This window comes from Acomys minous, assembly GCF_964271855.1.
Source record: "Acomys minous genome assembly, chromosome: 2".
NCBI classification, from domain to species: domain Eukaryota; kingdom Metazoa; phylum Chordata; class Mammalia; order Rodentia; family Muridae; genus Acomys; species Acomys minous.
The window spans coordinates 44,474,470-44,499,826 of NC_140484.1; the positions used below are offsets into that span (position 1 = coordinate 44,474,470).

General features: G+C 44.2%; 1 long non-coding RNA gene across 1 annotated transcript in view; it reads right to left on the minus strand.

Moving 5' to 3' along the window:
- LOC311592067 overlaps positions 1 to 13,256 on the minus strand; it is a 46,619-nt gene extending 33,363 nt beyond the window's left edge. The window contains exon 1 of the long non-coding RNA XR_014777280.1: positions 13,128 to 13,256. This is a non-coding gene — a long non-coding RNA (uncharacterized lncRNA). The remainder of the gene's footprint in view (positions 1 to 13,127) is intronic.
- Between the last annotated feature and the right edge of the window lie 12,101 nt (positions 13,257 to 25,357).

Sequence of the window (25,357 nt, forward strand, 5' to 3'; positions counted from 1 at the left end):
GGATGCTTCGGGCTTTTCCCACAGGAACTCTGCTTGCTGCTATTAACACAATTAACCTTTCATTGTTAATAACCAAGGTCATTTCCCTTCAAATCATCAGGCCAGTTTCTCACTTGAATGTATGTGTTCTTACTATTAGCCCCACATACACACACACACACACACACACACACACACACACACACGGGGCTTGTCTGTAATGTGTAATTCCTGTTTGCTGGACTGTGGGCGTTCTAGGACATCCCCTCACAGTTATGAAACTACTGACCGGTGGAGCCTTCCCTGCAGATGGATTTCATTCAGGACTTGAGCTATTATATTAATGGGTTTAATTTAAACAGGACTAGCCTCGCTGGCCAAATTACTGCCATTTAAATCAATTGGTTTAGGGGAAAGACAGCCTGACCAGAGCTATTAGACTTCAATTTATTACTGTATCGGCTTTTAAACCAGGCAAAGTAAGTTTGCTAATGTCTGTCCTCTGTCCTCTGAGCTCAAGTGCAAAACAAAGTAATGAGATTCTCTGGAGTTTGAAAAGAAAAAAGAGAACGTGAAAAAATATATACATATTAATTTTGAGTCACTGTCTCATGAGGCCAAAGTGTGCCCCCCTCCCCAGGAATCCCCACCATAAGACCCTATAGATGTCTTTGATTCCTTCATTAAGCTGAGATTCAAATGACCTCACAGATGTATTACTTTAAAAAGCCTTTTTACTTGGCTCTTTCCTCTTCATGAAAAAAAATAAGCACTGCTTTTTCCCCCCCTTCTCTCACATACATTTCAACCTGATTCAAATAGAGAGGCAAAGGGGGAGAAAATGCTTTAGATGTGCTCTTTGATTTTTTCCAATCTCGCCTGAATAAAATGGAATGAGAAATCAAGAACACTCAATTAATTGCAACACTGGGTGTCACTAGGAGAGGGAGGGGGAGATGAAAGGCGCATTAGAGATGCGCGGCCTTAACAAATGTATGGATTCAAAGAAGGAAGAAGAAGAGGAAATAAAAAAGCGTGTCTGTATTTTATTGCACTCGGTAAGCTTTTCGCTTGTATTTATAGCTGCAATTATATCTCAATGAGGTTTGTCTACAGTGTTGGCTTCACGCTAATTTTCCCCCTCACTGCATTCTTGGAATAGGCTCGGACTGTTTATGAACCAGACATATTGACCTCATTTACAGCTAGCAGTTTAAATCCATAATTTTTCCACCCACAATCCCTCTTTGACATTCCGGCGGTGCGGCCGGCTCAGCGAGACTGAACTAAAAGTCTCACACTTCATTGAACACCATTATGCGGCTTTATGCTTATGAGCCTGTTTCCCTCGGCTGCCTTTCAGCTTTGCTGGAGATCCGTTTGGCCACAGGCCGGCAGTGATTAAGTGGAAGAATCCAATAAATCACCCTGTCAGCCAGCAGGCTCTCCTCACTGTGTCTACACATCGACATTTGGATTTGCGCTTCTCTCCTCTCTCCCTCTCTCTCTTTTGATTTTCTATCCTTCTTTCCGTCTCCTCCCCTCTTCCTACGGTGCCATTAAAATACCGCTTTCCCTTCACACAAGGTGAACTTGAACTGCTATTGTGAGCAGGGTTCCCTCTGAGCCCTCTGGGGGAGACAGGCTCCTTTGATTTGCAGTTCTCAGGTCCTGACTTTTCCTTCCCCCTTCTTCCAATTAATTCACCCCTTAACTCTTAGGCCCGGAGGAGGAGGACGGGCCAACAGAGAAAGTGGAAAAGAGAGAGGCAGGTGCTGAACAGGAAATGCTCTAGTTTCCTGTCTGCTCGCAGGCCCCTGGAGAAGCCACAGGATCAGAAAGGACGGGGTAGAGAGCTGTAACTCTCCTCCTCACAGCACACAGCCTTGGCTGGTCTGCACAAAGCTGTGGGGCGTGGGGGGGTAGGATGGAGGGGGGATGGAGGGCGGATGGAGGGGGGAGGGGACAGACTCTTCTTTGGGGTGCACCATTATCTGGCCACTCCCGGATTTCCCAGACTATTACAGGCTCTGTCTGAAAGAAAGGTGATGGGTCCAGCTCAGGCCTGAGGAGCTAGTATCATCCATCAGCTGTGGGTACAGTCAGCAAGCTCCCCTCTGTTCTCAGGGGTGAACTGAGTTTGTGGAACAGCCTCTTCTTTGACTTGCCTGGTAATTTCCTGACCCGGTCTCTTTGGTATTCTCTGCATAGCCACAGTTGTCTTTTGTCTGGGATTATTTCTGCACTCTGAGCACAAGCATTTGTTTGATGTCCCAGACATCAAATATACTGTACACTCTCTGAGTGGCCAAAAGGAAGTTGGATCCTTGCTTTTGAAAACTCCACTGGCAGGAATGACAAAAGGCAGTATGAACCCCAGACACAAAAGATGGGACAGAGGATGATGGGACCAGACTGGGGTGGGTACATCCTTTCCTCCTTCCTAATGTCCTGGAACAGAGAAGCTCCTTGGCTGTGCTGTGGGTGGGGATGTGTAACAGCAGGGATGGCCTGTGAGCCAGAAAGGATATTGATAGTCACCAAGGGGTGGCCTGCCTTTGTTATGGGCTTGCAGTCTGTGCTGGGTAGGAGGAAGCTCTTGCAGAGAGACAGGGATTGCCTTTGTGTCCACGCCTCCACGCCTCTCAACTGATGCTCTCTGTGTGTGTTTCTTACTGGATGCTTGCGTTTTGTAAGCTGCTTTCTGCAAGGTAGCTACACAGATAAGCAGGTAATCAGGGCATTAGATAATAGATGCACGAAAGAAAACTAAGGAAGGAAAATTCTCTGTGTCTTGTTGTACACAATCCCTGGTAAATATTCCAGGTACCTGACATGTGGTAGGAAGTTAGCAGATGCAATTTCTTCTAACCTCCTTGTCAGTGTTTAATGTCACTAAAGCCCTCGAACTTGTAATTTGAAGTTTTAACTCCTTAGGTGGTTGTGGTAGAAAACAGGGCCTGTGGAAGGCAATTGGGTCATGGGGGTGGGAACCTCATGAATGGGATTATTGCTCTTTACAAAAGAGCCCCAGAGAGCTCTCCAGGCCTCTTTTCACTATGTGAGCACAATTAGAAGTTTGGCAGTCTGCAATGCCAGAAACGGGCCTCTCACTCCACTCCCAGACTTGCAGGCTCCAGAACGGTGAGAAATTTCTACTGCTTACAAGCCGCACGGCCTGTGGTGCTTTGTCATGACAGCCTGAGCCCTCCGAGACCTTTTTCTACACAGTGATGCATGTAAATGCTACTCAAGAGAAATGGATGTGGCCCTTCAGGATCAGCAACTATCATAGTCCATTTACCCCCCCCCCCCAATTTAATAGCCAGGGTCTCCTTTCCTCCCACCCCCACCCCCGCAACCCCCTCCACTTGCTTCCTTGGCTCCCTAGCTCCTTGTTCAGTACATGTTAGTGCACCATCATGGATGAGTAAACACATAGCCAAAATCCAGATCACTGTGGGGGAGATGAAACTCATCCCATTAGCGGCTGCTTTGACAACATTCCGAGGCTAGCGTGGAAGCACCAGGGCACAGCGCATCCACCCCTTTCCCCACTCCCGAAGATCCCAGGAAAAGAGCCCCCTGATAACACGTAACTTAAGACCTTCTCTTGCACAACCCTCTAGGTTCTCAGCATTTGACATTCTGTAAAAATATGAAGATTGCCCACGAATTATGCATACAACAGGAAAGGAAAGAGGTTCTGTGAGTTATTCGGTTAATGCTGTAATTGCAGAGAGATAGGGCAGGGCGGCTTTCATTTCAAAAACTATCTGTCAAGTGTGGAAATTTACATGATGCTCAGGTAACCTCATTGTCAAAGGCATGCAAACTGCACCTGCCTTCAAAAGGCATTGTAGTTACTGCATGAATCAAGTTACTTCACAGTGACTCAGTTTCTCTGTAATGGCAGAATAATAAAAGTATTTGTTACCTTGCTGTCATGCACGGCTCTTTTGAGAAAGAATGATATATGTAAAGTGCTTTGAACCCCTCAGAGAGAAGGTAATCTTAGAATTTATGTCAGCATTATCATTAAATCTTTTCTCCCAGAGACTCGATATTTTTCAATATTGTCTCATTGATTCCAGTAGCCTCATAAACAGGAGGAACAATAGGGATGAGGCAGGATCAGTCAAATATAAGGCAAGGGACCTGGACCTTCTTGCTGGTTCTTCATCAAACTAGCTCTGTGCACTGAAGGAAGCCCTCGTGGACCCCTGTTCTCTCACCTGTGAAATAAGGGCTGCACTGGATGACGTGCACGGCTTTCTCCACAATTCTAAGTGCAGCGACAGAGAAAGAGAAGCATCTATGCTTGATGCTATAACTTTGCACAGTCACCTCAGACTTTACATACGGATTTTAGCCACATGCTTTCTTCATGGTCCCATCTGACCTTGTGTCAATGGTAAGTTAGTCTTGTTTTTCTCCTGTCTGGCAACATAGACACTGTCCAAAGTCTCATGGTTGCTCTTCTCTCTTCTGTATTCCATCTCCCCAACTTCATGGGCTTCTGCCCAGATTATCCTGTGTGGGGAACTGGTTTCTTTCTTTAGTCCTGACTACCTTCTCATAAACCACGTAGATTATTCCAACTGCCCGAGACATACGTTTCTACCAACATCTCATGTTCCACAATGGAGGAAAGTAGTCTCATGTCCTGACTCCACTCAATCAGCTGAAGTTCAGAAATATAAACACCACATATGTGTGTAGAATAAAGGGCGGAGCACAAGGACGCAATTTTACACAGAGGCTGGGACTGGCAGAGTCGGATAAACTGTTTGCTCTCTGTATCTTGTGTTGAACCTAAGGCTGAGGTCAGCTGGACTGACATTTGAAAAGGAAAGATGGATAAGTCCATGGGAAAGGATAACTGGGATAGAACCAGATCCCTTTCCCTGCTACAGTGGCTGCCCCAAGTCATCTGCAGCGGAAACTGATGCCCATCTCTGTGGAGCTGCATTTGCTCTTCGCCCAGGACTAGGAGAAGATGAAGGAGAAATAGAGCAGGAAGCGTGTTTTCCGATGGAGCCAGCAGCAAGGCTGATCACCAGCAATGCTCACGAGTTTCGTACCTCTCATTACTAGCCCCAAACTCGAGAACAGCAAGTGCACAGCTCTGGCTCACTCCCAGTCACAGACCTCAGGCAGCAGCTCTCTGTCCCTTGGTCAGTGCTAACCCATCATCACACAGGGAGGGAAACCCGCAGGAGTAAAGAAGACAAAGCTGCATTATTACCCCAGCTGCATTTCCTGGTTCTGTTTAATGTAACCTCTTCCCTTTGGACACTACAAACCATGAACTTCCCTCATTCCAACATCTTTCCTATTTCTAAAACCGATGCAATCTAATCTCAGAATAACTTCCCCATTCTCTGGCAGCCTCTTGTTAACGCTCTGTGTACCGTGTTTGGCAAGCAATTGAAGCTTTTCATTATGTCTTATCTAGACCATTATACTAGCCCCCAAAGGCAGCCCAATCCAGAATATCGCTTTTCCCTTCGATCTTTGTGTAGTTTAATCTCTTTCCTACCTGAAAGCCAGGTGTCACCGATCCTTTTGCTCCGAGACAAGCCCCAACTCATGTCTGACAAGAAAGGCCCTCTATAATAGTTATGGACAAATAAACTCTTCCAACCATATTCTCCGCAAAGATCTTTATGAATTTTGTGTTCTGTTGACTGCCTCACCATTCCTTTTCCCAGACCCTGCACCCTTCCTTTATCACGTCATTCTCCCTAGCTGGATAAGCTATCATGATCTTAGACTTTGGGAAAGTAGATTGGATGCACTTGTGCAGGTTTTCGTCTTTCTGTAATTCTGTTTTCTAGGTATCTATGATTGTTTTCATCTCTGAAAATTCTAAATTAATTATCATGAGTCTTTTTAACAAGACTTGGTATGCAGGAAATACACGCCAGTATTACCCCGATTGCACCGCTGAGTTGTGGATACGGAACTGTATCCTAGCTGTGGAATTTTCCTAGGGCCTGCAGACAGTGGGAGAACAGTGAGGACTCGGTGAAGGAATAGCAGATTCATGGGCTCAGGGTTTCACAGGGGAGGTACTAGGGGGAAATAGCTCAAAGGAGCCAACACTTCAGCTTTAGACATATTCACTTTGAAAGTGTACTTCCAGGTAAAATGTTGGTGAGAACTATACCAGGGCTGGAATAGGGCTTTTATTATGTCTTACCTAGGCCATTATATTAGTCCCCAGATGCGGCCCAGTCCCAATAATCTCTTCTCCCTTCAATCAATGTGTAGTTATAATTATCTTTTTTTTCCCTGCCAGTAATATTCTGCAGACCTCACTATTCAGAGGCAAGCTATAACTTGCCAGCAATCAAAGCCCTACCTTGACTATTGTGTGAATGTGTGTCAGGTAGGAAAGCACTGGCTTGTGTGATTAGAAGGCTGGACCTGACACACGTCAGGGCTTAAGTAAGTCGTCTTCCGGATTCTGTACTTTTTTCTTTTCTTTTCTTTTCTTTTTTTTTTCTTTTTTTTTCTTTTTTTTTACTTTTTTTCCCTTTATTAATTTATTCTTGTTCTTTTTTATTTTTTCAGTCTATCATGATGAGTTACCCCCAACACCAATGCAATGTTCCTCCACATGACACAAGTTTGACCTGTGCCTTGAACCTTACTGGTATCAGCTTCTAAGTTAAATGCTGGGGATTTGCTCAATTAGCTACTTGTCCTATAGCCATACCTGCACAGACTTGTTTGGTCAAGGAAGCAGAACTCATTAATTAGGTTAGATGAGGGTCAAAGACCACCCCTCCCCAAACTAAACTGAAGGTTGGAGAGGCGGTCCTTCCAAAAGAGAATGGCCATAAGAGAAGGATGCTGGACAGAGCTTTTTTCAAATGTTCTCTCCATGAGCTTAGGAAAACAATGGCTTAAAGATGCCCGTTGCCTCTCACTTTGATATATGTTCATTAGCTCCCTCCCCCCATGCTCTAAGTCTTTCACTACAAATTTCCTGGGGAAGACAACAGAGTGCTATCTCTTGTCATGTGAGACAATGGGAGTATCCAGCATACCTGTAAGGTCTAAATCCCTAGCCCAACAATCCTAAGACAGGTATGTGACATAAGCCAGACCTGACCGGATACAGATCACTTGTTTTCAATCATCAATCAAACGGTCATCTTAAAACGTATCCTTGGTTTTAATTGTATCTTCTGCCTCCTTATGAAAAGAATTTGAGGTATGCTTTCAAGCACTGGCATCCAGGGATCATTTGCACTAGACACCGGTATTAATTCCTACCACTTGTATTGCGCCTCTAGTCTTCAAGACACTTCACAACCATTAACTAATTACTCTTCAAGATGCTCTCTGGAGGTGGATAAGTAGTACCTGAAGTTGCAGATTAGGAAGCAGCAAGCCTGAGTGTGCAGCCTCTGTATGGAAGTAACGAAATCTCAGGTTCATCCATGGCAGGGAAAGCAGTGATGCTCTTGCCTGCCGCACAGAGGGATACTTCCATTTCTAAAGAGGCTTTACATCGATGGCCGTAAAGATTGCCTGATTAGAAGTCCACAATACATGTGCAGGGAGGAAGAGGAGCTTCTTACGTGTGATGTTTGCCCACCAGTGGAAACAAAAACAAGACAAAAGAGAGAAGGGAGGAAGGTAGAAAGGGAGGGAGGGAGGGAAGAGAGAGGAACAAAGTTTGGTTGTCTTTGATGAGAAAGTGGTAATTGCATTAATGTTCATGGGAAGGCCCAACACAACCCTTTCAGGTGGGGGGGGAGGGGGCGGTGAGGATTTCTCAGGCAAAAACAATCCATTTTTCTGCTAGGCCAGTGACAGCTAGAGTAAGTGGCTGTGTTGCCAAGTGGCCAGGTCCCAATCAGACACCAAATCGCTGTGTTGCTCTGTTGTGCTTTCTCTCTCCCCTTTTCTCCCTGCCTAAGAATGGAAACCACTGAGCCCATGCACACCACAGAGCAGAATATAAACCTCATGATAAAGCGCCTTGCAGAAGCAGGATCCTTGAGTCCTTTGTGTACTGCAAAGAGGTAATTTGTGATGGTAATAATTCCTTCTCTAACCAGCAGCATCTTGTACCTGGAGATCAGGTGGCTGCTCCTGGCTCTCTGCTTTTCCCTGTAATTCAAGCAAGCTATACATCTTCCTAACTGAAGCGCTCATAAGGCTTGGAAACGAAGTCCTGTAGGGAACTCCTTCTAATTGCCAGAGTGAGTCACTTGCCTCCCCAAGCAGAGAGGTTTCTGTTGGTGACATTAGAGAGCAGGCGCTTGTCTGTATTGTAACAGCTTAATTATAAGTACGGGCGTAATCGCACAATCTGTCATTATACCTTTTTTCACCCTGAGAATTTGTACAGCAATCACCATAACACTGCAACAACATGAACAACAGACTGTCTGGCCTCCTTGAGACCATTTCCTTTGCCATGCCTGGTGGGGATGAGCAGGCAGATTTGGATGGAAGGGCAACGACCGCCGATCTAGCAGGGGAAAAAAAAAAGCCTAAATCTTTCACGGGGCTTCCTGTTCATTTGGCTCTCTCTAAAGGACAGTCGAGTCCTGCCTCCTCCTCCCAGCCTAATACACCCTCCTTCTGGTTTTATCTGTTTGAAAATTGCACAAGAAGAAACTACCCTTCTGCTATTTTATACCCAAACCAAGTGAAGTGGAAATTGTGTGAGGAAACCTATCCATCTGCTATCCCTCAGCTCAGCGGTGGATAGAATTTATTACAATGTGCCTCCTGCCCCCTGCCTCTGCCAGGCAGCCTGTGGGGTGACGAATGGGTGGGGAGAGAGGTTTGTGTCTCATGGAGGGGGTGATTGCCTCTGCAACTCCATCCACAGAACTAGGAAACCCACTCATTACACGGAGCAAATTGGGCAGACACAAAACCACAGGGCCTGAGGAAGAGGAGGAGGAGGAGGAGGAGAAGAAAGAAAGTCTTTGCCACTGATGGTCAGGTGGCTTGCTGCCCACCCCAGGGATCCCACCATTCTGTCTAAGCCCTAGGCAGGATCACCTGCAGAGCTGTGTTGTGAGAATGCCAGAAACCCACTTCCTCATGCTCAAAACCAAGTTTCAGAAGGATGCTATCTTTCTATACCAGACTCAAGTTCAACAATAAATGGAAGAAAAGTGCCTTGGAAATGGCTTCAGGGCACGAGAACAACTCCTGAGAAAGAGTCCCTCCCTCAGAGCGGAAGTCTTTCTGCATCGTGCTGTGCGTCACATTTGGGAATCTTGTAGAAACGTCTGGAACAACTGTGCCTGGCTGGTTGCTCTGGTTCCATCTGCAGGGAGGCCTCTTTTATGAAGAAATAGTGGGTGGCATCCTGCCCTTGCTGAGGGTGTACCACAGAACTAAGGACCAAGCTTTGGATACACCTTGTCTGATGTTAATGCCTTTCTTCTTCCAGAAATGATGGCCGTTGTTTGCTCTTGACTTTCTGTTGGTTCACAGCAGCATGCATGAAGCTAGAGATCCCATTCTCACCCCTAGGTGAGATCTCTCACCGGCCTCTCTATATTATTGCATCTCGTCCACCCTCAAATCTCAGAGGAGATAAAGCAATTATCTTTCTTTTAGTTTTTACTTACTTGGTTTTACTGTTGTTGTTTTGTTCTGTTTTTGTTTTGGCACAGAGTTTCAGAGTCTAGGCCTGTACTCCAGGTCTAGAAATGCTATGCAACTGAGATTAGCCTCAAATTTACACCAATCCACCTGCCTCAGCCTTCTGAGTGCTGAATTATAGGAGTTCACCATCTCACCTAGGTTACTATTTTATTTACCCAGTTGAAATATATGTCAACTCTATTGAGACTGACACATTATCTCTTCAAAACAAAAGATAAAATAAAAACTGTCTATGAGCTATGAAGGCTGAGAACATATTAGTGTCACATGTATGAATTTTATTATTCTGACCCTACAAGGCTATGGCTTTGACTGACTATTGACTCAATTTGCTCTGTCATCTCAGAATTACTTTTCTGAGGCAAGTATTGTCTGATTGGCCATAAAAATAAAAAGGAAATAAAAAACAGACATGGTCCCAACCTGTATGAAGTTAGAATCCACTGAAGGAAGTAGTCAAGAAAATGGTCAAATGTAGTACTTAGGAAAAGGTTAAACTGGACTGGGTGTGTAGCTCAGTGAGAGAACACATGCCTACAATGTGCAAGGCTATAGGTTTGATCTCCAGGACAGAGAAAGAGAGGAGAGAGAGAGAGAGAGAGAGAGAGAGAGAGAGAGAGAGAGAGAGAGAGAGAGATAGGAGAAAACTAGAAAGAGAGAGTGCAGGGATAGGAAATAAAGTGATGGTTGGTTAAAAAAAACTGAAAGGTGTTTGTAGCCCAGATTGGGAGGCAAATAATACACAGGAGAATAACGGAGGTGAGTATCCCATTCATTTACAAAAAAAATGACAGTTGTCCCATGGTGGGAGAGACACGAACTTAAGATCACCCAAAATGGCTAGAGGGAAACCGTAGGAGTTGTGAAAGAATGGAGAGGCAGTGTTTTCATTCAGGTTCTCTGGGGAAACAGAACAAATCTGTAGGTGTGAATGCCTCTCTGTCTCTCTGTCTTTCTGTCTCTGTCTCTTTGTCTCTGTCTCTCTCTGTGTCTCTGTCTCTGTGTCTCTGTTTCTCTCTCTCTCTGTCTCTGTCTCTGTCTGTCTCTGTCTCTGTCTCTGTGTCTCTGTCTCTGTCTCTGTCTCTCTCTCTCTCTCTCTCTCTCTCTCTCTCTCTCTCTCTCTCTCTGTGTGTGTGTGTGTGTGTGTGTGTGTGTGTGTGTGTGTGTGTGAAGAGCCAGTGTCCTCATTGGAGGTGCTCTGGGAAAACACAACCCCTACCTCTGTGTGTGTGTCTGTAGGTGTGTGTGTGTAAGACAGTGAGATGTGGAGCTTTTTAAGGGATTGGTTTATATGATCTCAAACACAGCAGGCATGACCAACAGGCTAAAGACCCAGGCAGACCAAAGAGAATCTGTCTTTCTTGGTTTACCTTGGAGTTTTTCCTCCTTAAGAGGTCACATTCGACCTCTTTCTAGAGGAGAATCTGTTTTGCTCGAGTCCACTGACTTAACCATTAGCCCCATCTTTTAAAAAATACCATCATAGCAATAGCTAGACTTATATTTGATCAAGCATTTGAGAACCAGAGTCCCGGGGAAGTCGGTGTATAAAACTAACGACCACAGGCAGTAAACAACTTACAAAGAACTCTGTTCAACTTTGAGCTTGATGTTCATTTCAATAGTGAGAGAGTTCTCTGCACAGAAACAGAATGGGAGTGACCGCACAAGGCCGGTCCCTTAAAATGACTAAGGCCTGCAACCAGAATGCTTGAACCAGTGCCTAGACAGAGGAGATGAGGAGCCAGTAATGGGCTGTTGTTTTGGTGAATTAACGCGGTTTTAGGATTAGTTTTTTGTCAAAAAGAACAGAGGGAAACAGACCTAAGAACTGTTTATGGCTTTAAGGAATATGCAGGAAACAGAATCATTGGAGTTCTATAACTGGTTAGCAAGGACAATTGTATAATTTGCAGAGCCCAAAACAAACAAAAAACTGTGGATAGCATATTTAAAAGGGATCTCTCTCTTTCCCTGGGGTGAGCATATATTATTAGATATTGAATACCATGCCCCAGAACCCAAGATATCTACATATCCAGTAGGTGTAGACAGACTCACACTTACAACCTTCCCTAGAGTAGAGAGCAGGACCCAGAGGAAGCACTGGGGAAAAGAATGTGGCTGGGGCCAGCTTCCATGTTGAGACACTGGTGGGCAGTACTGGGTGCAGACAGGGAGCGAAGACATTGACGAAGGGGAAAGATCTCTTGCAGCTTGGTTTCTTTGGCTGTATAGGAAATCCAATATTTAGACATATGCCTCTGAATCTCAGAGATGAATCTGTGCTAAAGCTACAGAACTGAACATAGTCAGGCTTATGGATGTGTTTTAACTATTTGTTCTAAACAGTGGCAGACACTGTGTTCATTCACAGATGTTTTGTATTCTAGAAGGACTAGGGCGATCTGCCGACCCAGGTACTGGAAAGAGAATGAATGTGCTGTGGCATTGATGAATCTGTTCACTGTGATTCCATATAAGCCACATACTGAAATGAGAGGGGAAGATCCTCTTGTACCTTGAGTGAAGAAAGGTATCAGAGTTGGGAAAGACCCAGGCTTGCAATCTTGAGGTCGAAGGTCTAAGTGTCCTTACCCCCCCCCATACTACTTATCCTCCCCTGTTTTGCCAAATCAAGACAGCAAATTCTTGTCACTCTGATGTGAAACTGAGAAATAGTAAGCATGACTACGGTTTGATGCTGCAATGTCAAAACAGACCTGGACATGCACTGTGATTGGAATAGATGGGTGTAGCTCAGATACCTTTGTCAACCCCTTCATGTGCCAAGGACTAACAACCTGTGAGACCACTGTGCTGGCTGGCATAGAAGCACCTAGCTGAGGACATTTGTGATTGTGAACAGCCCCTCCTGGCTCAACTATATGGATGGAAGTTGTTTTCTTTTGCACCAAGCAAGGTGACATCAGAAAGGCTTATGTTACCAGCAACGATGCACCGCTCGCTGTTTGATAGGCCCTTTCTCCTTTTGCCCTTTGATTTCATCATCTCTAGTTTTTCTGGCTTCAGCTTCTCCAGATAGCACTTGCCATCAGCTGTCCGGGGTCTCATTTATGACAGCCACCCCTCATGATTCTGGCCCTGCGTTGTGCTTCTGCAAGAGGCACTAGGTTGAGGAAAAGTAATGAGGAATCTAGGTACTGCAGGTCTGATGAGACACCTGCAGCATAATCAACCAAATCAAATATTTGGCTCCGCTCCTTCTGATGATATATCTCTTCCTGCAACTGCTGAATGGCAGCTTACAGAGCTTGTACGGAGAACGAAGAGCATAGAAAAGTAAGGAGGAGTCTTTCCTGCTCTGGACTGCCCTGTCTGCTCCAGTGTAGCTACCTTCTAGACCCAGGTCCCCTCTTGTATATTCTTCTAGTCCCAAAAGCTAAACAGGGCAACTGTGGACAAACAGTAAAAGGCAATTTAGTATATTCAAATGATTCAAGATTGTATAGCTTGGCAGCCACATAAATACTCACTGTGTCTCTGAAAATCATCGTTCTCAAAGATATTTGTGCTTATAAGGTATCAATTCATCTTTCCACAGCGGGGGAAAATGAGGCCCAGACTTCATGATTTTCCACTACTGACACAGGATGAACTCTGCATTCTAGGGCCTTGTTTAATCTGCCCTCCAAGATACAGCGCATATCCACATCCCCTAGAACTCGGTACAAAAGTTCTGTTGCCTCCAGCAACAATCTAGGAAAGAGGAACTCTGAGTAGGACCATCTCTGCGTGCTTGGTGACTAACTCATACTAAAGGCACATGTCAGGAACACAGAGCCATCACGTCTGCCTTACAGGAAGATGGGGTGGGCCTCAGTCCTTCCTTGACAACTCTAAAAATTCATGTAGATTTGTAAGCATAATATTTTGATCTAAGAAGATCAGAGATTTCAAAATGATAGAGTTGTTACTGATGAATAAATTTTCTCTCACAGCATTTGGGATTGCCCATATGATTACAAATAGCATGAATTACTTTGTGTTTAATGACATCTTTAAGTGCTGGTAATTGAACCATACATTTAGGGGATCTGAATGGAGAATTAAGAAGCCTATATTCAGAAGTAAATTTTCTTTCAAGCCTTCTTAATTGTTTAGCAAATGTTTATGGTATCTAAAAATTATATACTCCTCAGGTATACAAAAGGTCAAAGACAAAGGAGTAAAATGTTCTTTCCAGGTTCATGATTAGGCATAGGGAATTATCTGATAATAGTTTACTAGGACAGACTATCATTGAATCGGATACTCTAAAAAAATACAAGAACCCAAAAAATTGCCTCAAGGGTTTTCTTCCTCTCACTGTAAGTTTTATGGCAAAATATTTGAAACAAACAAGAGGGATAAATAAATAAATGGACCAATAAATCAATGAATTCATATAAAAATAATAAGCAGAAATCAGCACGCAAAGCAATAAAGGTACAAACAAATAAGACTACATTAGTTAAAGAATATAAAAGAATGTAGATTATTATATATAAGCCTGGAACACACCAGAAACAATGGGAAAGCATTTAAAATTTTTACATCTATGCTTCACCTTAGATTAATTGAATCAAACTAAGCCATGTAGGATCCAAGCATTAATGTTTGCCAGCTTCCTAGGCATGTCTTGGAAACTAAACAAGCAGATATTTAATAGCCTACAAGATCCTAGGCTTCCACTAACAATATTTTGATCATATTAAAATAGTAAACTACACTGTATTCCTTCAAATCTTGGTGAGTTTTCTAGTGGTCTCATGTTCTTGGTAGCCATGTTAGTGCATATAAGCCAAGAATGTTTAAATGTTAACTTCACTAGAACCCAGGACTATGTTAAGCTGTAAGAAAATGAGAACCAGACCCAAGATTATTGGGTAGGGATTCATTTTTGACAATACAGAAGGGAAGAACTCTACAAATGAGACTCTTGACCCTATATTAAGGTGGTGGTGGGTGGGCATAGAATCAAGACCCATCTGGCATTTTGTTTGTTTCCACACAAACCCACACAAAGAGTACTTTTCTAGGTTGAGTATAAGCTGCAGATTGCTTGCAGGGACAGCAGGTTTGAACCACACACACCTCTTGCAATGACTTCATGAAACACAGAAAGGTCTCCCCCACCCCCTGAATCTAGAAACCCTACATCCCTTCATTTCAGTTCTGGATGTCAGAGACAGGCCAGATGGAATCCCATCAACTATGTGACTGAGCATATTGTTCATTTGAAAATAGAAGCCAGTGGGTATATCATCTGTACAGTAATGTGGGAAGACAGTTTTCCTCATTCTATCCACTGGACCATGCAGAAACACCTGCCTCATTTCTTAGAATCATTTGCAACCGCGATCTAAGAAATAGGTGTTGAAACAATATCATTAAACTGCTTTTCATAATTCATGTACTCGGACGTAAAAGAAAATAACAAAACTTGGGAGCTTACATCTCCACTTCCAACGAAATAGCATCCATAGTTTCAGACAATTAAGTGTTTTCAGTTCATGATTACAGGTCAGACTGCCAAACAGCCCCAGTTTTCGAAGCTTTGCTGGGCTTCTGGGGGGGAGAAAATTTTGGCGCTAAAAGGAAGAAAATCCAGGGAAGATAATAGGTGGCCAGTGCCATGGCTGATATCATGAGTGGGATTCTCTAAGAGTCCATGTGCGTCGTCCCTAGTGTGACAGAGACAGAAGGTGGAGAACCTTGGAGAAGAGGGTCTCCTGGGAGGTGGTGTGGCTATTGCCCACTAACCTCAGAAGGGATTAGTGCTGGCATCACAAAGCAAATTCATCTCAGTGCGCATGGGTCATTATAAAAGAAGGGCCCTGATCATAAATTCTCTTGCATGATTTATTTCTCTCCTACCCACCCCCAATACATTTCCTTATACCATGGTGTGTGTTGGTCTGAAGGTGATTCAACTGGCCTGTCCTCAGGGGCTGTCAGTGGCCTGACAACGTCCCGTGTCATCACTTGTGCTAGGTGTGCAGGATATAAGGGCCCACCCATTACTCCTGCTTGCTCTCTCAGTCTCTCAATCTTTCTCAGTCTCTGCTTTCCCTGTGTCCTCACATTTTCCCTCTCTGTCGTTGTCTATGGCTCTGTCCCTGTCTGTCTGTCTGCATGCCTGCCTACATGTCTAATCATCTGCCTCCCCCTAACTCCTCTCCTTTTCCTCTCTCCTAAATAAACTTTCTTATACCAGATGTGTTGCGGTGCTCTAACCATTTGTATAACAGTGTGACCATGATAGAGCCCTCCCTAGGCCAAATGGGTGAGGCAATTTATGCCTAGACTTAGTATGGCTTGAATATGAGAATGTCCCCAAGAAGACCATGGATTGCATGCTTGATGCCCAGCTGGTGGCTGTATTGTGGGAGGCTGTGAAAGCTTCCGGAGGTACAGCATCACTGGATGAAGTAGTTCACTCAAGGTGTGACTCCGGGGTTGTTATTCATCCCCAGTCTTTCCTCAGCCTCTACTCCCTGTCTGCTGAGAGGTGAAGAAGCCCCTCAGCCACGTATTCCTGCTGCCATACAGTTCTGCCTGCCCACTCACATGAAGTCAAGCAACCATGGACTGAGTTCTCTAAAACCACGAGCCAAAATATGTCCTTCCCCATAGGCAGTGTCTGCCACCTACTTTGTCCCAAGCCAGAAAAGTAATGGACACAGATTCTCGGGCTCCAACACTACTAACTAAATAGACACCCTTTTTCTAATATTTGGGTAATGCAACAGAAATAGGTTGTACAGTCACCATATTGATGCATGAGCCTAATGCAATATAAAACTGGGCAGCACTTTCTCGTTGTAGCATGCCACCTAAGTAAATAAGCAAAATGCAGCAACCCAGTTTGCTGAAAGTCGTTCTGGCCCAAGGCCAGCTAAAATGCTATCTCATTCCATCGTTAGAGACTGGCTCCAGGATTCTTAGAGCCTAGAGCTTGCCAAGGGTAGAGGCCACTTTGAGAGCCATGCAGTTTCCTAGGTATGAGTACACATTAGAATTACCTGGGGGCTGTTACAAAACTACAGGCTTCGATGGTAAAAGGTGAGAGTGGGGCCCTGGATTCTGCCTTCTAGTGAGCTATGAAGTGGTCCAGGGGCTTAGCAACCAGTCTGAGTGGTAGGCACAGGGCTTTGTAGCACTTCCAGAAGAGAGTTGCACTGCCTGCTTACTCATCCTTGCTTCTTTTTTTTTTTTTAACCAAGAACAGCAGTCTTTATTTATATAGAAGTAGTACATAGAAATTCTTTACAAATTAATTCATTTGCTTTAAGAAGGGGGTGGGCTGGGAAGGGAACCGCAGAGTGAATACAGAACCAAAGAGCTCTGCAGAAGTGTGACACACACCTCACACATTCCTCTGCTGTGTACTGTTATTCCCTCCTGTGGGCTCAGGACAATGCTCCAGCTTTGTATTCTGTGTCTCCTGGCCCTGCTTTCTGACACAGCACAATGCAAAGCCTGGGGCAACAAGGCCAAACTTGTAGTTTAATTAAAAAAGGAAAGGGGAAAATGAGCTCGTGTCTAACAGAGATGAACACAAGAATGTCCCCATAGAAGACAGCCTTGCAGACACTAACTAAATGATGAGCCTGCCACTGGACGCAGGTAGACAGCAGCAAAAACACGCTTGAGAGGCTGGTACCTAGGGCCAGTTTGAGGAGGGAGCAACTGGCAAGACACAGGATGAAGGTGGTAGAGCCCAGCTTAATTAGAGAATGTCTCGGACCCTCAGCAGAACGGAGCTGAGAAGGGTCACCCCAAGCATGGTGCTTTTCAGGCCCTTTCATGCAAGTTTAAAACCCCCCTCTAGTTTATGCAAAACTTATTAAATTTGACATAGTACATTCAAAAACACCTAAATATCTCCCACTAGAGTAGTATTTTTTTTTATTATTTTCCTTAATTATTCATAATGGAAATGAATGTCTCCTCAACTGTGTTGCTTGGGTGCTATTTTAACATCTGTAAAGGGCACAGCAAGGTTCACCCAAGACCTGCAGGTCAAATTCCATCAAGCTCCATTTTGCATTTTTGCCAACTCACACTCCAATCTTTGTCTTCCAGCTGTGGGACAGCAACGGTTCAGATGTGGAAATAAAGTGGTTAATGAAGACAGATATGTACAGATAGGCCGGAACCAAGAGAAATATGAAAATTAATTTTACATATCTGGAAATAAAACCTCTTCACATGATTCTGGATCAGTGTTTGCTTGAGGAAGCAAATGAGCAAAGCCACGTTGAAGAAGAGACTAAAGCTTGGAATGATTGCTGATCCCAGGAAATGGAGCTTTCTTTGTGCCTTATGGAAACCAAGGGCAGGTGCTGTGGTCTATTTTATCATTTAAATTAGTTCTCTAAAGTGCTATGGTAAACTTGGGTCATGTATTAAAGGGGATGGATGGACAGCTTGTTGGTAGGCCACTGGTGAGAGTAGCTTCTGGGAAGCAATGAACTGTTCACAATTGAAACAGAGTCAAGTTAACACAAACCAAAAATTCAGAAAGAATTGGTGTCAGAAGACCAGGAGTGGTTGTTCTCTTTGTCACACAAGAAGAAGGTCTCAAGCTTGGCTGCTACACTCCCTCAGCTGCCTGTCCCCCCAGGAAGGAACAATAAAGCTCCTGACTTAGAATCTGTCCTTAGAGACCCATTCTTCAATCAAAAGTAGACAGATGATTACCAAGAGAAATGCTCTTCTTTCTGACGTGAGTCCCAAGATTTTCTGGTGCTTGTTAGTGAACCTAATTCCATAAGCAAGAGAGTACCACGTGCAGGCTATTAAATAAATACTGACTAGTAAACAAGAAGATCAATGTGGGATCTGTTGTTGATTTCTTTTCACCATGGCATAGACAAAGAATGGTATCCCTGCCTTTGCTTAGTCATACTAGGTTGTATCAGGAGGTCTTTTCTTGGCTCTCCAATTGGGGAAGAAGAGGCGAAATGAGATAATGAGTGGGAAATGCCATGCCTTAGAGTGTCACAAGCAGATTACCAGGAGAACCCAACCTCAGTTATGCTGATGACTTCTGGAGTGGGTTGAAGAACTTAGCTCAGACTTGACCTCTCTGGATGACAAGGAAGATGAGAAATTCATCTACCACTTGCCATTGTCAAGCATAAAACAGAAAACACAGGCAGCATTGTGTCTCTGTGTGAGTTGTGAGGAAACAGTAGCAATCAAGGAAGTCCCCAGGCGGAAAGTGGCCAGTGCTCACCCTGAGGAGTTGGTTACATGCAACTGACACTGTGTGCTAAGTGAGACAGATCACCAACAGCCCCCACTATAAGGCATGCCTATCAACTGAGAAACTGTCATCTATTTAGAAAGATAATAAGAAGTAACATTTATTGAGCAAACATCCCTGTGCAGGGCAATATGTTAGGATTTTTTTTTATTGAACCTTCACAGTTGTGTTACATTAGGCATTATTATTATGTCCATTACATAGATGGAAACTTGGAAGCATGGAAGCATTAAGTAACGGGGCTGAGGTTGATCTCAACAGGGATTGGCTAAGCCAGCATCAAACCCAGGCAAGCAGTGCCAGCACCTGCTTTGGTAATGCTTCTACATTGCTTCCCACTATGAGTCACAAATGTTCCAAAGAACAATATGAAGAGCACACAGGGATTTTCTTGCTTTAAAATGAAATCTCAGAGAGAGGCTTTCTGTGCCAAGTAAATGTTGTTTTTGGATAATAAACATTTAATCTAAAGGAAAGTGGCTCTAATAATGGAAACACCAAAAGTGACCATAATGGTAGCCTGCCTGAAGAAACAGAAAGTATCTTAGCTACTGGAGCTCTGAAATGAACCCATGCTCTGACCATTATTCCTCCTAGCCAAATACATCTGGAATCAAGAGTGTCTAATTCCAGCACTACAGTGTGGTTCAACAATGCTCACCTTAAGTAAATAACCAGAAAAACAGCAAGGGTCTACAGAGAAAGGTGTCAATGACTACAAACATATCCAATCTGATGACAAAGGGCAATGTAGCCCACAAGGCCAGGAGCCCTCTGGGCACACCTATTGGTCTGATGTATGTTGATGCTAATTAATAAAAGGTTGTTGAACCTGGGCAGGGCAAATGAGCTAGGCATGGCTAAGGTCTCTGGGGATGGGGAGATAGAATCTTGGGAAGAGGAGAGACCAGAGGAGAAGGGAGGAAAAGAAGGCTGCCATAGGTTAGATGGAAGAGAAGCACATGGCCGGTGTGGATGGAGGATTTGGCCCAGAAGAAGAACATTAGCCAGTATTTGGTATTATGGATGGGAGGTTGCTTGATAGAAATTATTAGAAGCAGATGGCATGGATACCAGCCCTACTATGGGAAGTAGTTTAGAAGATTAATATCTGCCCTGCCCCAGGTTAACTAAGGCTATTTTAAAATATAAGAGGTGTCTGTGTCTTGATTGAGTGCTAGCAGGTTATGCCGGTATAATAATAATTATAGGCCTGATAATAAACATTACTAGGCAATACTGGTAAAATAATAACAACAAGAAGTGGCGCCCAATATGGGGCAATTATTAGACAATACTGATAATTTAACAACACGCATCTTTTGAAAAGTGCATCTTTGGGGGACTTAGGAACCCACAGGAACACCATAAGGATTCTTCTAAGGCTTTCTGTTGAGATTAGCATCAACGTGGTTTTGCTCCGACGCTTAGCTTTATTCATTCTTTGAACTTCATAAGCCAAGTATATCTAGAAGTTTCTGTACGCATAAACATGAAGAAAATGTCAACAAAAGAAAACATCAAAAATCAAGTGAAACAACAATCTTTTGGGGACCTGCAGGATGATCCAGCAGGTAAAGACACAAGCAAGCAAAGCCCGATAGTCTGAGTTTGATCCCCAGGACCCATATATGGTGGAGGGAGAGAACTGACTCCTCCAAGTTGTCTTGACCTCTTGACCTCCGCACAGATGCTGTGGCACAAAAACACCCCCACAAAGTAAATATAAAAACAATTAACTTAAATTAAAACAGTCTTTCTTCAAGAAAGAAAAGCTTTTAAACTTGGTTTTTCATGTTGTTTGCAGGACACACACACAAAGAGACAAAGAGAGAGACAGGACAGAGACGGAAACAAGACAGAGACAGAGAAGTAGGAGGGGACCTGTTGAGAGCAGTTCTGACCAGAGTCAGAGGGAAATGAATGAGAAAGGAATAAGGACAAAAAATGAAAAACACTAAAAACACATCATATAAATAAGGTAAGAAACTGTAAAAAAAAATTTAAAGAATTTTCTCAACAGTCTTTCTTATATGATGCCACTTTTAGCATTATTTAAATGTAGAGTCAGGCTTTTACACGTATTCTGGTGCCTCATATTTGACCACGTCCTCTGAATGGGGAGACCTGGCGGCACTCAGAGGAAGGATAGCAGGCTACCAAGAAGAGACTTGATACCCTATGAGCATATACAGGGGGAGGAGGTCCCCCTCAGTCACAGTCATATGGGAGGGGAGTAAGGGGAAAATGGGAAGGAGGGAGGAAAGGGAGGATACAAGGGATGGGATAACCATTGAGGTGTAATATGAATAAATTAATAAAATAAAATTAAAAAAATAAATGTAGAGTCAGGAACAGATATCAAAATATTAACAGATGTTTGTACTGCCTGTGATTCTAGGTGATTTCATTCTGCTTTTTCCCCCCCTTCCTGGTTTTATTTTTCTACCATATGCATGTCTCCTATGTGTCAGCGCGTGTTTCTCTATGAGAGTAAGCGTTAGATAAGACACTGTATCAAGAGAACTAGAGAATTATGAAATGATCTGAAAGAACATGGTCTGAAAAGAGTCTCGACCTGTGTTTTCCTGTTAGTTTTGTGGCTCGGCCCCTTACCCCCTTCTATTCTTTTATCTACAAAGTAAGAATGACCAATTTTCTTATATTGTAAATTGTATTGCACCCCACTGGTGTTTGGGGATGATTACTAGTTTCTAGAATGTTTTCACTCAGGCATAGTTGGATAATAAGGTGTGGTGGTTCCATGTTCCCAAGGGACAGACACTGATGAACAACACCCAGTCAGGAGAAAGGGAACAGAGTCCAGAACCAGTGGGCTCTTCCAGTCCGGGGATGGGGGTGGGTGGGTATGAGGATGCGGGGAGAGGAGAGACTTGGGACATGATGTGCGTACGACCTTCTCCCAGGATGAAGTATCAACTCTTAGACAATATTCAGTGAAACACCTTATGTGCACCTTTTTTTCTGGGGTGAAGAATCGCTCTATGAACCTTGGAGAGTGGGGAGGGGCTCCCTAGCTGAATGCATTTCATTGGCTGGGACTAAGATGCTAGAGATGCTCTATTTACATGGGGAAGAAGGCTGGGTGCTGGCTACCCCATGACACCTTGGGGGTCGCTGTGCTATGTGCTCAGAGGCGGGCACAAAACCAGGAAGGGAGTGTTCCCACTCCTGCCATCTCAGGATGAGATTTTAAATCTCAAGTTTGAGATTTCTGGGGTTTGGACATGCTCCACCTCTCCAGTTCCATACCAGTTACGCCAGGTCCTCTGGTGGCACGGTCCACGTGCCCCACAAAAAGGTATCAAGCTCTAAAAACAAAAACAAACAAAAAAAGGAATGGAAATTGTTTGTGTTAGAAAAGATACTGTCAGGAACAGAGCACAGGGGAAAGGCTGGTGTTTAAAGGACTAGCAGCCAGGAAAGACAGATCACAACTGGGCTGCCCCCACGCCATTCCAATCGGCCATAGCCATACCAAACTTGTCACAGCACTGCTGCCTCGGTTAAACTGGTTGTCCAAATGTTAATAGGAGATTTCCAGAGAAAGGATCCTTCTGGTTATTCATTTCTGAAGAACTACAGAATAATGTGTTACAATGTATCGTGGTAATTACATAGGAAGCTAACTGCTATTTTTCCTGATAAGGTTGACCCTTTGAGGCTTGGCATGAAAAATTAAACATTTCCGCAAAAAGATGTCTGTGGTCCTGGCAGGGTGGAGGAGGGGCATCTGCCTTGTGTGGTGCTTCTGTCTATCTTTCTTTCTCTCTCTCTTTTTTTTTTCTTTCTGCTGCTACGACTTCTGCTACTGTGGCTGCTATTTGTTTTTGTAATTGCTCTTCAAAGGCTCCCGGCAAGAAAGCTGTTCTAATTGTACAAATCACAGAACAGCTGATCACAGAAACAGTCCCAACTCATCTGTGCAGCCACTGACTGAACTTTCAAACAAGCTGGGGGCGCTTCCCCAACTCCCCCGAGTCCAGCATCTGACAGTGAACATAAAGCAGCCGCCAAATGAGATGCTGAAACGGTTGTGTGTCACCATGGCAGTGATTTGATCTGGGCAGTCAACAATCAGACTGCCCCAGGCTGCAGAGAGATTTGCACAGCGCTGATGCAGGCTCCCAAGGCAGGCACCCTGCCTGACTTGTTACCATGGTTCCCAGTGCAGCCTGGTCTAGTGAGAGTGCGTGTCTTGTGAAAGCAGTTAAAGCTGGGTTCAAATCTACCCTCTGCAGCTAAAATGACATGAACCAGGCAAATCACACAGAATTTGTTAAATGGAGCTTTTCCTGTTGCCTTAAGATTCCATTTAAAGCCCAAGGAAGTGACTGGTACCTCCCACTGCTCATCCAAGCAGAGCTAAAGGGTGGCTTAAATGGCTTGGTGACTCATAGCTCATCACCACAAATGAGAGCCTAGGGATGCATTGAGGAGAATAATCAGAGTGCTGGGCAGGCATGGGCATCAGAAGAACACTGTTGTCTTAGTAAATTCCCCAGGAGGGGGAGAACAGGCTGCTTTCTGCTGCTCCAGTCACTCAACAAATTCAGACTGTCCCTCTCGCGTTCCAAGCACAGTTCAAAGTACAGAAGACAGAGCGGTGAAAACAGGTTGTTATTTTCAGGAGTCGGAATGGCTCTCCTCAAGGTGCACTTAGGGAAATATGAGCTGCCAAGATTGAAGCAAGGCAGGTCTCTTATCAAGAAGCCTAGCCACACAGCAATCAGAAACTAGGAGCTTCCAACCCCTTCAGGCTCGAGCAGAAAATAATGTGTGAGTTTCTTCATAGGTTGAATGACGGCTAGAGAGGCATGTGGGCATGAATTGTCCACGCTCAAGAACGGTAGGTAGCACCTTAGGCGAAGGCATGAGGGAGTCCCGATTTAGACCTTAGTCTCTCAGGTCCTTTGGTCCTTCCTCTGGTCACGCTTCTGTCATGGAAACAGCTCATGAGACCACTGAGACATGTCCACCCTAAAGTCATGCTCCCTTAGATGCCACATCCGTTTTCAAACTATGAGCTAAGCGATTAACTATTGACTCCCAAACTCAAGTCCCAAGAGGCCAAAGTAAAACTGGTTTCTAAGGGTCAACCCCACCACGAGTAAGCCAGTGATACTCAAGAGCCAAGCGCCATCCTTTTACTAGCAGATGAGAAGGACACAGACCTATTCACAAGACCCTTTCGTGGTAACCAAGGACAGGAGACAAGCAGAATTCCAGCTGGAATTCTAAGGAGTATGAGAGTTCCAAACTGGATCCTGTCTGGCCTTCTAGGTTATCATGAAGGCACTGGTTTTAAGGGCAGAGAATACAATATGTCTTATTAAACCATTTTCACTTGACTTAGACTTTCAAATGGGCCTGACTATTTAAGTTTTTGAGGTTTTGTTTATACTGTGGCCTAGGGTCCCACAGATGTGAAGAGTTTGGACCTCTCCAAAGGTTGCTTGCTGAATGAAGCTACCCAGTTATGAGGATGGGGTGGGGTGGGCAGGGTTAAAATTCCTACGGCAAAGGGGGAGGGACAGAAATGTAAGGGGAGATTTGGCAGAGGGATAGCGGAATCACAGTCAGAGGTGAAGGAGCATCAGGGATAAAGCCGTAAAGAATTCTTTAAGCTCTTCTACTCGGAATTTGAGCACATGCCTTAACAGGTACTCAACAACTGAGAAGCATAAACATTAGCCCTGCCAAATGCCACTGAGGTCTGCCCCTTATTGCTTGTTGATTTAGCCCCCCAGAGAAAGAAGTGCCAACAGAGCAACACACTGGGTGTCCCTTCCTCACAGCTCTTTCCAGAGCCTGGGTACAGCCTGAAGTTGGGGGAAGGACAGGGGATTTTTGAATGAGAAGTTGAAGCTTGGCTTACATTTGGTTGGACTTTGATAAAAACAGAAATTAGACTATCTGAATATCAAGGGTACTTGACAAACCATAGGGTTGGCCAAGTGTTTAAACAGGTGAGAATACAAGATTGCAGGCAGTGAGGAGAAGGGGAGGAAGTCACAGAATTCACTAGTTGCCCCTCAGCAAAAACTATTTGATTAAACAATATAAAAGGCAGGTGGCACACACCAGCTTGCAAAGATGCTATAAATTAGAAATGACCGAAGCCGATTTATTTCAGCTCATGATGTTAGGGGGATTTTGGTACACCATGTCTCCATGGGAAGCATGGCAAAACTCAGTCCATGGAAGCAAGGAAGCAATAGCATGTGGTAGAAGCTTCCCACGTCACAACAGACCAGGAAACAAAGAGAAAAGAAGGAAACAGGGGTCAACCTCAACCTTCCAAGGCCTGCCCTCCAACCTAATTCTCCCAATTAGTCCCACATCTCCTAAAGGTTATTAAACCTCTCAACATAGCTTTACCAGAGGGAAATGACTGCTTAAAATATGAGCCTGTAGGGGGGGAAATTG